Source organism: Lithobates pipiens, unplaced genomic scaffold (assembly GCF_037356315.1).
Source record: "Lithobates pipiens isolate NorthernLeopardFrog02 unplaced genomic scaffold, aLitPip1_a1.2 Scaffold_8, whole genome shotgun sequence".
NCBI lineage: Eukaryota > Metazoa > Chordata > Amphibia > Anura > Ranidae > Lithobates > Lithobates pipiens.
The window spans coordinates 333,977,906-333,993,871 of record NW_027507903.1 but is presented as its reverse complement, the minus strand read 5'-3'; the positions used below and the strand labels follow the sequence as shown (position 1 = coordinate 333,993,871).

The following is a 15,966-nucleotide window of genomic DNA, read 5'->3' as shown; positions in this document are numbered from 1 at the left end:
GTGGCAGATGAGGTTTAATGTTGATAAATGTAAAGTTATGCACTTGGGGGCTAAGAATATGCATGCATCATACATTGCTAGGGGGAGTACAACTGGGGGAATCCATAGTGGAGAAGGATCTGGGGGTTTTGGTAGACCATAAGCTCAATAACAACATGCAATGCCTTTCTTGTATTAAGAGAGGTATGGACTCCAGAGAGAGAGATATAATTGTGCCCCTGTTCAAATCATTAGTAAGACCTCACCTGGAATATGCAGTTCAGTTTTGGGCATCAGTTCTCAAAAAGGATATCGGGGAACTGGAGAAAGTGCAGAGAAGGGCAACCAAACTGATAAGAGGCACGGAGGAGCTCAGCTATGAGGAGAGATTAGAGGAACTAAATGTATTCACTCTTGAGAAGAGGAGAATAAGGGGGATATGATCAACATGTTCAAATATATTAGGGGTCCATATAGTGAACTTGGTGTTGAGTTGTTCTCTGTATGGTCAACCCAGAGGACACGGGGGCACTCTTTACGTCTAGAGGAAAAGAGATTTCATCTTCAAGTATGGAAAGGTTTCTTCACAGTTAGAGCTGTGAAAATGTGGAATAGACTCCCGCCAGAGGTGGTTCTGGCCAGCTCAGTAGATTGCTTTAAGAGAGGCCTGGATACTTTCCTGATGGTACATAATATAACTAGGTACTAATATAGGTAAAGTTGATCCAGGGAAAATCCGATCGCCTCTTGGGGGATCAGGAAGGAATTTTTTTCCCCTGCTGTAGCAAATGGGAGCATGCTCTGCTGGGGTTTTTTTTCGCCTTCCTCTGGATCAATTGTGGGCATAAAATTGGGTATTTGGATTGTACGATTATTTTTTTATTTGATTTATTTGATTTTAAGGTTGAACTGGATGGACTTGTGTCTTTTTTCAACCTGACTAACTATGTAACTATGTAACTATGTGATATATTATAATATAATAACTTGATAATCAATGAAGTGCCAACTCCAATGGTAAATGGTGACCATACACAAAGTCCATGCAGTGAAATGATATCAGTAACTTCCAACGAGTGACAGTCCACCAATAATTCAGTGCTCAGCTTGTGCACCACCAGTTTCCCCCAGCCTCTCACCTCAAACATATACCCTCAATGGCCAATATAGCGCTGTACATATGTTGATGACACTTCCAACACTTCTCCTCATACGTCCAGCCCATTAGGGTAAATAATTCATAGGTCATGTAGGGGATGGGAAAAAAGACAGAGAGGGGGCTCCCATGTGTAGTATGTAAAATAATATATTTAATATAATAATATATTTATTAAAAAATATCCACACTCACATATAAGTAGAAACAATCGTGGATCCGTATACACACAAACTTCCGGTCTCGGCCGCAACGTATGTAACACCTGGCTCCTCCCTGACGCGTTGCGTCACAACCTCGTGACTTTATCATAAAGTCACGAGGTTGTGACGCAACGCACAACACACATATGTTATAAAAAGACCTAGGATAAATCCAAGGAAAACTCCAAGCTCACTTACCAACCAGCCTGCGGAAAACCAAATTAACCTGTCTAACAGTATGTTTGTATTACTGCTATATTGGTCAGGCAATGCATTGACACATTTGCAGCCATTGTGCTATGTGCTGTGTGCTCAGTGTACCCCTGTAACTTTAATCAGTTCCCAACCGGGCCATAGTCAAATGACAGCTACAGGGCGGTTGGATAATTCTGGGAGGCCGTGCAGTGACGTCCTCCCAGAATCCCACTCTCGTGCGCCCCCTGGGGCACGCACCCTAGAACATCCATGACTGCTGAGTCCTGTGGATCAGGAATCATGATAAACGGCCGTTTACCACGTGATCGCTCGCAAATGACGGAACGATCACTTGTAAACAAACCAGCGTCATGTCATGATGCTGGTTCCTCTCTCCCCTCTCTGTACTGATCTGTACAGTGGAGGGGAGAGATCAGATGGCAACAGTACTGTGGGCAGGATCTGTAGTGCCCACAGCGCTGCTCTGTGACTATTGCAGTCACATCCATAGATCCATCCATCCATGCTCAGACAACCCTCCATACTCTGCCATACCCTATGCAATACTCTGCCATATCCTGCCAATATTCTGCAATACCCTGCCAATACTCTGCAATACTCTGCCATACTCTGAAATACCCAGCCATACTCTACAATACTCTGCAATATCCAGCCGTACTCTGCAATACTCTGCCGTACCTGCTTTGTCGAATCTTTGTGATTCATGTTGAATGTGTATAGTTCAAACAGAAAATGGACTGGTGATAGTAATCACTGATCAGACAGGTAACAAGATAGGGTATATAGAATTTCCTTATTACAAGGAATGTTTACATTCCTTGTAATAGGAATAAAATTGATAAAAAAAAAATTTGGGGGGGGGGGAAATGGCAAACTAAAATAAATATAGTAAAATGAACAATAAAAAATAAATAAAATAATCGCCCCTGTCCCCGTGTGCTCACATGCAGAAGTGAACGCATACATAATCCCGCCCACATATGAAAATGGTGTTTAAACCACACATGTGAGGTATAGCTGCGGACGTTAGAGCGAGAGCAATAATTTTAGCCCTAGGCCTCCACTGTAACTGAAAACATTTAACCAGTAAAAAATGTTAACGCATCACATATGGGTATTTTTAAGTAGCGAAGTTTGGCGCCATTCCATGAGTGTGTGCAATTTTGAAGGGTGGCATGTTGGGTATCTATTTACTCACCGTAATTTCATCTTTCACATAAAAAAAAAATTGTAAAGTTAGCCCAATGTTTTTGCATAAAGCACAAAAAAATCAGTTCGAAAAATTGCTGCGCAAATATCGTGCGGGATAAAAAGTTGCAGCGACCTCCAATGTATTCCCTAGGGTCTTTGCTAAAAAAATATATAATGTTTTGGGGTTCTATGTAATTCTAGCAAATAAATGATGATTTTTACATGTAGGAGAGAAATGGCAGAATTGTCCTGAAGGTGTTCCCTGCATGTTGGGCCTCTGTATGTGGCCAGGCTGCGTAAAAGTCTCACACAGTCTCACACACTCGCCATACTCGGGAGTAATAGCAGAATGTATTTTGGGGTGTAATTTGTGGTATGCATATGCTGTATGTGAGAAGTAACCTGCTAATATGACAATTTTGTGAAAAAAAAAAAAAAATCTTGATTTTGCAAAGAATTGTGGGAAAAAATGACAACTTCAAAACCTCACCATGCATCTTTCTAAATACCTTGGAATGTCTTCTGTCCAAAAAGGGGTAATTTGGGGGGTATTTGTACTTTTCTGGCATGTTGGGGTCTCAAGAAATGAGACAGGCCGTCAGTACTTCAGGTGTGATCAATTTTCAGATATTGGCACCATAGCTTGTGGACTCTATAACTTTCACAAAGACCAAATAATATAGACCAATTTGTAATTATTTTTACCAAAGATATGTAGCAGTATACATTTTGGCCAAAATGTATGAAGAAAAATTACTAATTTGCTAAATTTTATAACAGAATCAAAGAAAAATTTATTCGTTTACAGGATGTTCGGTCTTTTTTCTTTTATAGCGCAAAAAATAAAAAAAACAGCGCTGATTAAATACCACTAAAAGAAAGCTCTATTTGTGTGAAAAAAGGGCAAAAATGTCATATAGGTACAGTGTTGCATGACTGAGTAATTGGCATTCAAAATGTGAGAGGACCGAAAATTGGTCTGGTTAGGAAGTGGGTTTAAGTGCCCAGTGGTCAAGTGGTTAAGAAGGGATGGGCTCCCTTTAGTCCATCTGCCCTCCATTTAGCCATCAGAATGCATGTGCTTCCATTGTGGAGTCACTCATAAGTGAGTGATAGGACTACAGATACCAGGATGCCTTGGTGAGGCTCTGTAGCTTCCGCATGTATTCACAAATGTGGGACTCTGTAATCATAAAAATGCCTATAACCCATGATATTGAGAGAGGATGATGTGGTCCAAGGCACCAATGTGGTCCAAGGCCAAAATTGCCTTTTGAACAAAAGGAGAGACGGTGTGGTCGGCGGGACTTTAAATGAGGCCAATCACTATATAGATATTGAGCAATAAATGTATTAACCTGAAATTGGTTGCCTTGTGTAATTGGTTTAGGAATACGTATAAAATAAAATACATTTTAGAAACAACTGTACACAGTATTGAAAGTTTGGTTCCTTCAAGCCTCATTACCACATTTAAATGATAGATATTAATAGATTTTAATTGCATTTTAATGGATTTGTTAACTTTAGTATAGGCATCCCCATATAAATAAAAATTATGTATTTCATGATTAGTAGTGCTTTGTTATATACATTTTGCAGTATATATACCCTTGGTGTTCTGGTTCCAAGTGAGAAACTTGCAACACTTGGAGGCATTCATCATTTTTGGAGGAGCTTGTAGTTCACGGAAAGGAGCTTAAGTTGAGGAAAATTGCACCACAAAAGGTATCAAGTGAGTTTAAAGGGCAAGATCATTAATAATAGATACTGTATGTAGCAGAGTTAGAATGAGTGGCATATTGCATATTCTGATGACAATGCCTGTTTGGCTGATATTGAAGTTACTGCAGCGAGTATGGGAAAATAGATATACAGGTGCTAGTGATAGGGGACTTTGTAATTCGATAAAAAAACACCTGGCCATATGTTACTAACCCCATAAATTTCAAGCTGTGCGTTTTCTTCCAGGTGTTCAGACTTACCATAATATAAAATAAATAGACACATTTATTAGATGGGGCTGGTACTTTGTACTTTTTGTCATCAATGACAAAGAAGAATTGCCTCCAAAAACAGATTTAGGGAATTTTTTTAATACACTTTAGTCTAAAATAAAAAACATAGTATTTTCAAAATTACTACCAGTGACACATTAAAGAGACAAAGAGATAAGGCAATGAACTTAGGGAATTATAATGGCTAAAGGTTTAGTGCAGGAAATTAAGAGTTTGGTTAAAGTCTTCATGGTGGGGATGGGTTGTCATTTAATTGAATATTTAGTACTTTTATATATATACTTCCCCTCTTTATGTATTATTGTTAGGGTTAAAAAAATAAAACTTAAATAAAAGTATTATTGTACCTGCTTTATTGAAAAAGACAGTTGCTAAACCATTATTCTCTTTGAAAGGGGAACATCTACTGCTTTTGTACACACTTGCTTTCTTATATTCTTATTATGCTCAGGACAAAAAAGTGCATTCTTTCATTCAGATAAATATAAAATATAGCATATTGATTTTTTTTTTTTGAGAGATCAATAGCTCAAGCTGAAATTTAGTATGGATCGAGTGGATACAAGTGTATAAAACAGAACATTAACCAAACCTTAATGAAAGACTCTGTTCCAGTTTTCAATCAAAGTGTGCCTCAAGGCAGGCAACATCTGCCGTGTTATCACTTAAAATGGTTGTTAACCCTCTGTACTAACATAGTGTTATCACCTCTGTATCATAATAACTTTTTGTCCCTGTGTCTGTGTAATGTAAAAAAAACTGCCAATTTGTACTTGAATAAGCTGCACTTTGAACGCTCAGCTGCAGCTCAGAGCTGAAGTGGGCAGGGCTGAGCCATTCTGCTGACATCAGCCAGTGAAGGAGGGGGAGAGAGTGAGAGCCGACAATCAGCTAAATGGCCAAATGGCACAGCACAAGCACTGTGCTGTATAACATGCTTTAAATGAACAGGATAGGTGTTTTTTTTTTTTTTTTTTTTTTTTTTTGGGTTAACAAACACTTTAACTTTTTAAAAATGAGCACCATGGGTTATCATAAAGAAAAATAAATAAATAAAATAAAGTTGACCAGAGTATAGTTGTTGTGCTGGAGAAAGGATTTATTAGAAATCTGGAGAAAATGTTAAGCTAGAATCTTGGGAAACAGTATAAAATAGGTAGTATGGTCTAATGATAATATAAGGATGAAGAGAAAAGCAAAAAGATAATTAAAGAAGATAATTTAACCTACATGACTTATTAAAAAGTAAAATGAGATGGTAAAATATATGAAAACAAAAGTTGTTAGCAAATATGAGACATCTTCCAAACAAACCAAACACTCCGGAAGTTTTTAGAAAACATGTTATTTAATGGATTTAAAGCAAACCTGTCTTGATAAAATACTGACCAAAAAGAAGGTAACATTGTTAAAAGAATTGAAAACTACAAAAGAATAGGTTTGTCTGTAATTACTTGTTTAGGACAAGAGCTCTCAATGAACATATTTGTTAAAGAGGAAGTAAAGGGGAAAAAAATAAAAATAAAAAATCATGCAAGGCAAATGCATAATGAGCAAGTATGCATAGCATACTACCTCATTGTGAATAACTTACCTGAGAACGAAGCCCCCGAAGCGGTCCTCCGTCTTCCTCTTCGGCACTGCCATGGACCCCGGAGCGACTTCCAGGTCTCGCGGCTCCGGCGCTGTGATTCGCCAGAGCCGCGATGACGTCACTCCCACACATGCACACGGAAGCCGACACTCGCATCATATCGCCGCGATCTGCAGCCTGCCCAGTGCGCCTGCACGCCTCTGTCTACGGCGCATGCACCGCAGACAGCGGTGGCTGTCTTCGGGTAAATATCTCCTAAACCGTATAGGTTTAGGAGATATTTCTTGGACCTACAGGTAAGCCTTAATCTAGGCTTACCTGTAGGTCAAAGTGGTTTGTAAGGGTTTACAACCACTTTAATACATGTGATAGCATAGAGTTTATGGGAGTGAATATAAATAAAAAAAAAAAAAAATACCCACTTATATAGAGTAGCTGGTGTTTGTTAAAACTCAGCTCACACAAATAACAGTGCTAAACTTTAAATGCTGTTACAAATTAAAAAGGCAACACAACAGATAGGGTCCTTGTTATAGATGAATAACTGAGACTTTACAGATAGAGATTCTATTGAAGTGTAAAAACCTTTACCCTGTTATAAAGCGTTTACTTTATATAAATTTAGGGGAAGCACTGGAAAATTTGATTTAATTTAGTCTCAGATTTTTAATAATCATACAATATAATGTACAGAGCTGGAATTATGTGGGCAACCGTTTACTACAAAATAGTAGGATTTCAATTGCTATTCAATAAAACAGGGCACAAAGGGCCATCTTAGTGTCCAAATGGCATTGCTTACACACCAGATGCAAACAAAATATGTGAAAAGCAGCTAACACAGCAGCAATCATTTGACCATTATTGTTTTTTTTTTTTTTTTTGCATAGGCAAAGTCTATGGGAGTAGATCGAGACAATAGGGAATCATCTGCATCCTCAGCTAGTCTTTTACTGCCAGCATTAGTTTAAGCCAAATGCACTGGATTCAGTTTCAGCAGGGTTCATTAAACTTCAAAGAAGTTTGGATGCCGAACCCTACTGAAATCAATGTGAGCTGAATCTCGTGACATCAAAAATAACAATTTTATCGACTAATAGGCAAAGAGTTGTCACACAGAAATGTAAAAAAATAAGAACAATCCATACCAATCCTTTTGAGTCTGGTATGACTTTTAATGGGGATCTTCACATAAAAACAAAAAAATGCATAAAAATTCCATACCAAGGCGCATGCGCGGCGCTCCGTGAAATGGCGGCTTGATCACGGAGCTCCGTCCCGCTTCGTATCGTCAGCGCTCCCAGTGGCAGGCATAAGCGCACTACAAGCTCCGCACAGGCAGCGGATACACTCAGCATACCCTGGGGCACAATTACCGGCCGAGGGGGCCCGCATATCTAATCTCTCAGGCAAGATTCTCCACACTGACAGATAATGCTGAGGAACCCAAGATGGCGGCGGATTGGCTGCCTCATGCCGCGGCTCACACAAGGATCCCTGTATCGTCTCCCTGGAGGGAGGCCCTACATGAGGAGGTATGTGGAGGGGCCCCGATGCTGCAATCAATAGGGGCCTGACATCACAGGCCACTACAGTGTCACTGCTGAACCAGACCTTAAATTACATGTTAATGTCACCCTCAGCTGCAAACTTCACCTAGGCCAGACCTGAACCCTCAAGATGGAGGTCAGTGCTTCTCACAACAACAGGACATATCTATGCTATTCACCAAATTCACAGAAATGCTGGACAGGGGCCTTTCCCAGAATGTGGACAGGATCACCTCAGACATTAAATCTGATCTACATCTTCTGGGATCTCGCATTGATTCTATTGAAAGTAAAGCGGAATTTGCGATTGATCGAGTTAATCAAAACACTGATCGATTCCAGGAATTACATGATCAAATAGAGGGGGCAATGGCTAAAATTGATGACCTGGAAAATAGGTCAAGAAGACTTAACTTCAGGATCAGAGGTCTTCCAGAGACCATCACAGATATTCCTGATGCGATTCATTCACTCATTAAACACCTCATCCCGGACATCCGAGCTCACAAACTGGAACTTGACTGGGCTCACAGGGCCTTGGGCCCCCCTCATTCTGATGGACTGTCACGTGACAATTGTGGTCAAACTACACTATTACAACATTAAAGAAGAAGTCATGAGTAGAGCCCCCAAACCCACCCTCAAATTCAGATTATGGGACATTCAGTACAAATATTTGTCGATATCTCCCCATTCACCATTCAGATGAGGCGAGCACTCAAGCCCCTGCTTATGATTCTGACGCAGAAGAATATCAAATATTGGTGTTTTTTTCCCCTTGAGCCTGAAGTTTGAATTTAATGGCAAACCTTTCAGATTTGCAACATTCACAGAAGGGGAATTTGGATCTCTTGGATTTGGACATTCACGTCTCTTCACCCACACTCCTACTAATATCAAGATAGCACAATGACCACTAAGCTACTCACTCTGTTTTTTAAGGAACTCCCAGTGCCCTCACCATCTTGCCCCCACTGAATGCAAGGTCCCCCACAGATTGTTGCCCTCTCGGGAGACTGTCGATGATGTTTTTGGTCCTGGACCACCCCCTTACATTCCCTATGGTTTTCTCATCACCACCCTATTTTACTAATCCTCCAGGGTTTTCATAATACAGTTTTTATAAATTTTGTGCATTCATTTATTGAAAGTTGAACGTTATATATATTTTAGGGAGTGCCGTGTACGGAGCAGCGCTCATGCTCCTCCCCCCTGCACTTGGAGCTGCAGATGGATCTCACTCCTGGTCAGGAACCCCCCAACTGCTTGGGGGGAACTCTACTTGTATATAGGGGTAAGGGGGAATTGTTTTCCCCCTAGCTCTGGAATCTGATCCCTTTTCTTTTTACTCTCCTCTTCTTTCTGTCTTTTCTATCTTTTACTAACTCTTATCTTGCTTCATTGGCATGTGTGGACTCGCTCATCTGCAGAATACGGGTATACACTCTGATAGACCCCATCGCACCTCTTGTCTCAGGACCATCCTTCAACAATAAGGTAGATGATTGAGGGTCATAGACATTTCCTCCTATACTGCTCCATGGCTGATATTTCCGCCTATACACTCACCCTGCGCTTTGCCTCACACATTGTACAGGGAATCAATTCCCCTGTTAAACGCTGTAAAATTTTCCAATACTCCCATGACCAAAAAATCAACGTATTGTTTCTTCAAGAAACACACTACCCAAAATCTTACACGCAGTTCTTTATGCACTCCAAATATCCCACGTTCTATCTATCGAATTCTGACAATGAGACTAAAGGAGTAGGCCTGTTCTTCTTGGGTAAAACCCAATTCTCGCTGGTGTCTGAATTTAAGGCCCCAGATGGTAGGTTCATACTCGTGAAAGGTCTCATTGATAATCAGCTCTATTCACTCATCTCTTACTACGCACCAAATAAGGGACAAGCTTAATTTTTTGAGTCTCTTTCATACTCTAACACCTAATATTGAAGGTTTAATCATTTATGGTGGAGACTCTAATATTGCGTTTGACACAGGGACAGATAAAACCCGCCCCCCGGGTAAGGACTGCATTCGTCCCACCAGGCAAAACCTCAGTGTTGCCAGACAAATTTACCACCAGGGGTTGGTTGACGTGTGGAGGGAAGTGAACCCAAGGGTGCATGGTTACACACACTATTGCAGCCCTCACAATACTTTTGTGAGAATAGATCACTTTTTTATTCTACAAAATCATCTCCCACTGGTACACAAAGCAATCATTAGAGACTCTGCCTGGTCAGATCACTCCTTTCTTCTCCTAACAATAAACAAACCTGCTATGTAAAAAGAAAAGGGGAACAAGTGGGACTTTAAACGAAGCATGTCGATTGAAAATAACAATGTATGAACACATGTGAATAAAATGATTTAGATTTAATTTATAATCAATAGCCACTAGGGGTTGTCCAAGATCGGAATGCATACAATAGTAGTACAGTAATATAAATATGGATATACACTCAATGTATCTTCATAATAGTAATCAGAGAATCTAGAAGTATAGACAAATCAATGGACATACATGGATGCAGTTCATAACAGAAATGCATAAATCAAAAATCATAAAATCACATGAACGAGTGCAAACTCAATAAGACAAAAGTTGATATTATCAAGGATTAAAATAAGCTTAGGTAGGCATCCTTAGTTTGAGAACCCGACGCGTTTCTTGGCTTCTTGCCAGTCATCAGGGGTGGGATGCATGTTTTTACTAAAAAAGCAAATAAATATGACAAATGTTAATATAGGCGGAACCTCAGTTAAATAGAGAAAATATCAAATTGGTCCACTTGATTGATAAAGTGACTTACAAAATAGCCCAAAGATTGGGCAGAACTTCCAGCAATGGGAACTGTTAGAGCTGGGATAAAACCGTCTCATCCGGGGTTGAGGCAGGGTTCAGACCATCCCCCAACAATGTCAGGGGGCAGGCCAGGGGGAACCGAAACAGACATCCTCAACACAGGTCCACTAGGTACTAAATGTATATGTGTGTTACCCAAATCTGCGAAAGAGAAAAAAGAAAAGAAAAGAAGAAAAGTGTGATGGGTCACAAAAAATAAAAATAAAAAAAATAAAAAAAAACCCAAAAGCAGGACACTGAGTGTTGGATTGAACGTGTTGAATGAATATAGCTGATGGCTGAAAAGTGTGTGTGAATGAGATATACATGAATGATTGGGAAATAGGAGAAGACTAAATGTGTGTTAAATAGGTGGGAATGGATGATGGGGAAGTACACAATCATCCAATTCAAATGTGTAAAAAAGTCTGTGCAGTGCTCTGAATGAAACAATGTATGTGCAAAAAGGAGAGAGGAAAAACGAAACAAAAACAAAAAAAAACATGCATAAAACTATTACCCATATGTAGAGTTAAGGAGTGATCTCTTCCTAGTGGAGCACAGTGGAGGAGTGAACTGTCTGTCTGTCCCAGCTCATATACCCCAGGCTCTGGGCGGATCCCCGCCAGCGTCATGCATGATGTCTTTTGCAGCTGTGAAAAGATGAGGGAACACTCACAGCTGAGGATAATCCATACCTCAGTGGGTGCCCCTCCATCTTAGCTGCAGCATCAGGTGGAAAGACAGAAGGAAAAAAAAAAAAAACACACAAAAACAAACAATAGACTCCCACCTTGCAGTGTCTATTGACACCACTCGAGGGGCCCCTTTATGCATGGCGCCGATGCGCTGAGATCGAACCCCACCACCCCCTGTGATCCACAAAGGGAGGTAGGGAGGGAGCTGAGCGCATCGCAACCCCGAAAAAATGACTGCAACATACCCAGCAAAAACAGCCCATATGTTCAATTGATTGATAAATAAATTCCAGGAAAAACAAAAACTGGAAAAAATAATATTAAAAAAGTTCTCAATAACTGATGGAAACACATATATAAATAATTTCAAACCGCAGGTTTATAAACCCGAAACTGGGATTATAAATGAATAGGGATATACATACAGACGAATATTAACTAAGGATAAGGATAATGAGTAATTGTGCAGCATGGTCACCAAAGGAGCAGGTGTCTTCCACCCAAATTATATAGTTTAAAAGATAAGTGACCTGCTGCAGTACCAAGTAGCAATGGCATGCTTCCATCCCGGGTACATTATGTAAAAAGAAAAGGGGAACAAGTGGGACTTTAAACGAAGCATGTCGATTGAAAATAACAATGTATGAACACATGTGAATAAAATGATTTAGATGTAATTTATAATCAATAGCCACTAGGGGTTGTCCAAGATCGGAATGCATACAATAGTAGTACAGTAATATAAATATGGATATACACTCAATGTATCTTCATAATAGTAATCAGAGAATCTAGAAGTATAGACAAATCAATGGACATACATGGATGCAGTTCATAACAGAAATGCATAAATCAAAAATCAAAAAAATCACATGAACGAGTGCAAACTCAATAAGACAAAAGTTGATATTATCAAGGATTAAAATAAGCTTAGGTAGGCATCCTTAGTTTGAGAACCCGACGCGTTTCTTGGCTTCTTGCCAGTCATCAGGGGTGGGATGCATGTTTTTACTAAAAAAGCAAATAAATATGACAAATGTTAATATAGGCGGAACCTCAGTTAAATAGAGAAAATATCAAATTGGTCCACTTGATTGATAAAGTGACTTACAAAATAGCCCAAAGATTGGGCAGAACTTCCAGCAATGGGAACTGTTAGAGCTGGGATAAAACCGTCTCATCCGGGGTTGAGGCAGGGTTCAGACCATCCCCCAACAATGTCAGGGGGCAGGCCAGGGGGAACCGAAACAGACATCCTCAACACAGGTCCACTAGGTACTAAATGTATATGTGTGTTACCCAAATCTGCGAAAGAGAAAAAAGAAAAGAAAAGAAGAAAAGTGTGACCCATCACACTTTTCTTCTTTTCTTTTCTTTTTTCTCTTTCGCAGATTTGGGTAACACACATATACATTTAGTACCTAGTGGACCTGTGTTGAGGATGTCTGTTTCGGTTCCCCCTGGCCTGCCCCCTGACATTGTTGGGGGATGGTCTGAACCCTGCCTCAACCCTGGATGAGACGGTTTTATCCCAGCTCTAACAGTTCCCATTGCTGGAAGTTCTGCCCAATCTTTGGGCTATTTTGTAAGTCACTTTATCAATCAAGTGGACCAATTTGATATTTTCTCTATTTAACTGAGGTTCCGCCTATATTAACATTTGTCATATTTATTTGCTTTTTTAGTAAAAACATGCATCCCACCCCTGATGACTGGCAAGAAGCCAAGAAACGCGTCGGGTTCTCAAACTAAGGATGCCTACCTAAGCTTATTTTAATCCTTGATAATATCAACTTTTGTCTTATTGAGTTTGCACTCGTTCATGTGATTTTATGATTTTTGATTTATGCATTTCTGTTATGAACTGCATCCATGTATGTCCATTGATTTGTCTATACTTCTAGATTCTCTGATTACTATTATGAAGATACATTGAGTGTATATCCATATTTATATTACTGTACTACTATTGTATGCATTCCGATCTTGGACAACCCCTAGTGGCTATTGATTATAAATTACATCTAAATCATTTTATTCACATGTGTTCATACATTGTTATTTTCAATCGACATGCTTCGTTTAAAGTCCCACTTGTTCCCCTTTTCTTTTTACATAATGTACCCGGGATGGAAGCATGCCGTTGCTACTTGGTACTGCAGCAGGTCACTTATCTTTTAAACTATATAATTTGGGTGGAAGACACCTGCTCCTTTGGTGACCATGCTGCACAATTACTCATTATCCTTATCCTTAGTTAATATTCGTCTGTATGTATATCCCTATTCATTTATAATCCCAGTTTCGGGTTTATAAACCTGCGGTTTGAAATTATTTATATATGTGTTTCCATCAGTTATTGAGAACTTTTTTAATATTATTTTTTCCAGTTTTTGTTTTTCCTGGAATTTATTTATCAATCAATTGAACATATGGGCTGTTTTTGCTGGGTATGTTGCAGTCATTTTTTCGGGGTTGCGATGCGCTCAGCTCCCTCCCTACCTCCCTTTGTGGATCACAGGGGGTGGTGGGGTTCGATCTCAGCGCATCGGCGCCATGCATAAAGGGGCCCCTCGAGTGGTGTCAATAGACACTGCAAGGTGGGAGTCTATTGTTTGTTTTTGTGTTTTTTTTTTTTTCCTTCTGTCTTTCCACCTGATGCTGCAGCTAAGATGGAGGGGCACCCACTGAGGTATGGATTATCCTCAGCTGTGAGTGTTCCCTCATCTTTTCACAGCTGCAAAAGACATCATGCATGACGCTGGCGGGGATCCGCCCAGAGCCTGGGGTATATGAGCTGGGACAGACAGACAGTTCACTCCTCCACTGTGCTCCACTAGGAAGAGATCACTCCTTAACTCTACATATGGGTAATAGTTTTATGCATGTTTTTTTTTGTTTTTGTTTCGTTTTTCCTCTCTCCTTTTTGCACATACATTGTTTCATTCAGAGCACTGCACAGACTTTTTTACACATTTGAATTGGATGATTGTGTACTTCCCCATCATCCATTCCCACCTATTTAACACACATTTAGTCTTCTCCTATTTCCCAATCATTCATGTATATCTCATTCACACACACTTTTCAGCCATCAGCTATATTCATTCAACACGTTCAATCCAACACTCAGTGTCCTGCTTTTGGTTTTTTTTTTTTTTTTTTTGTGACCCATCACACTTTTCTTCTTTTCTTTTCTTTTTTCTCTTTCGCAGATTTGGGTAACACACATATACATTTAGTACCTAGTGGACCTGTGTTGAGGATGTCTGTTTCGGTTCCCCCTGGCCTGCCCCCTGACATTGTTGGGGGATGGTCTGAACCCTGCCTCAACCCCGGATGAGACGGTTTTATCCCAGCTCTAACAGTTCCCATTGCTGGAAGTTCTGCCCAATCTTTGGGCTATTTTGTAAGTCACTTTATCAATCAAGTGGACCAATTTGATATTTTCTCTATTTAACTGAGGTTCCGCCTATATTAACATTTGTCATATTTATTTGCTTTTTTAGTAAAAACATGCATCCCACCCCTGATGACTGGCAAGAAGCCAAGAAACGCGTCGGGTTCTCAAACTAAGGATGCCTACCTAAGCTTATTTTAATCCTTGATAATATCAACTTTTGTCTTATTGAGTTTGCACTCGTTCATGTGATTTTATGATTTTTGATTTATGCATTTCTGTTATGAACTGCATCCATGTATGTCCATTGATTTGTCTATACTTCTAGATTCTCTGATTACTATTATGAAGATACATTGAGTGTATATCCATATTTATATTACTGTACTACTATTGTATGCATTCCGATCTTGGACAACCCCTAGTGGCTATTGATTATAAATTAAATCTAAATCATTTTATTCACATGTGTTCATACATTGTTATTTTCAATCGACATGCTTCGTTTAAAGTCCCACTTGTTCCCCTTTTCTTTTTACATAATGTACCCAGGATGGAAGCATGCCATTGCTACTTGGTACTGCAGCAGGTCACTTATCTTTTAAACTATATAATTTGGGTGGAAGACACCTGCTCCTTTGGTGACCATGCTGCACAATTACTCATTATCCTTATCCTTAGTTAATATTCGTCTGTATGTATATCCCTATTCATTTATAATCCCAGTTTCGGGTTTATAAACCTGCGGTTTGAAATTATTTATATATGTGTTTCCATCAGTTATTGAGAACTTTTTTAATATTATTTTTTCCAGTTTTTGTTTTTCCTGGAATTTATTTATCAATCAATTGAACATATGGGCTGTTTTTGCTGGGTATGTTGCAGTCATTTTTTCGGGGTTGCGATGCGCTCAGCTCCCTCCCTACCTCCCTTTGTGGATCACAGGGGGTGGTGGGGTTCGATCTCAGCGCATCGGCGCCATGCATAAAGGGGCCCCTCGAGTGGTGTCAATAGACACTACAAGGTGGGAGTCTATTGTTTGTTTTTGTGTTTTTTTTTTTTTTTTTTCAATCGACATGCTTCGTTTAAAGTCCCACTTGTTCCCCTTT

At 39.7% G+C, this 15,966-nt stretch overlaps 2 long non-coding RNA genes across 2 annotated transcripts; one reads left to right on the top strand and one right to left on the bottom strand.

Annotated features, from left to right (window-relative positions):
* Nucleotides 1-10,271: 10,271 nt before the first annotated feature.
* On the bottom strand, nt 10,272-10,960 carry LOC143961833 (uncharacterized). The gene is made up of 2 exons (XR_013270564.1): nt 10,728-10,960; nt 10,272-10,627 (listed from the first exon to the last, which is right to left on the bottom strand). It is a non-coding gene; the product is annotated as an uncharacterized LOC143961833 (long non-coding RNA).
* Nucleotides 10,961-14,613: 3,653 nt separating this feature from the next.
* LOC143963419 (uncharacterized) lies at nt 14,614-15,322 on the top strand. The gene is made up of 2 exons (XR_013270958.1): nt 14,614-14,866; nt 14,967-15,322. It is a non-coding gene; the product is annotated as an uncharacterized LOC143963419 (long non-coding RNA).
* The last annotated feature ends 644 nt before the right edge of the window (nt 15,323-15,966 follow it).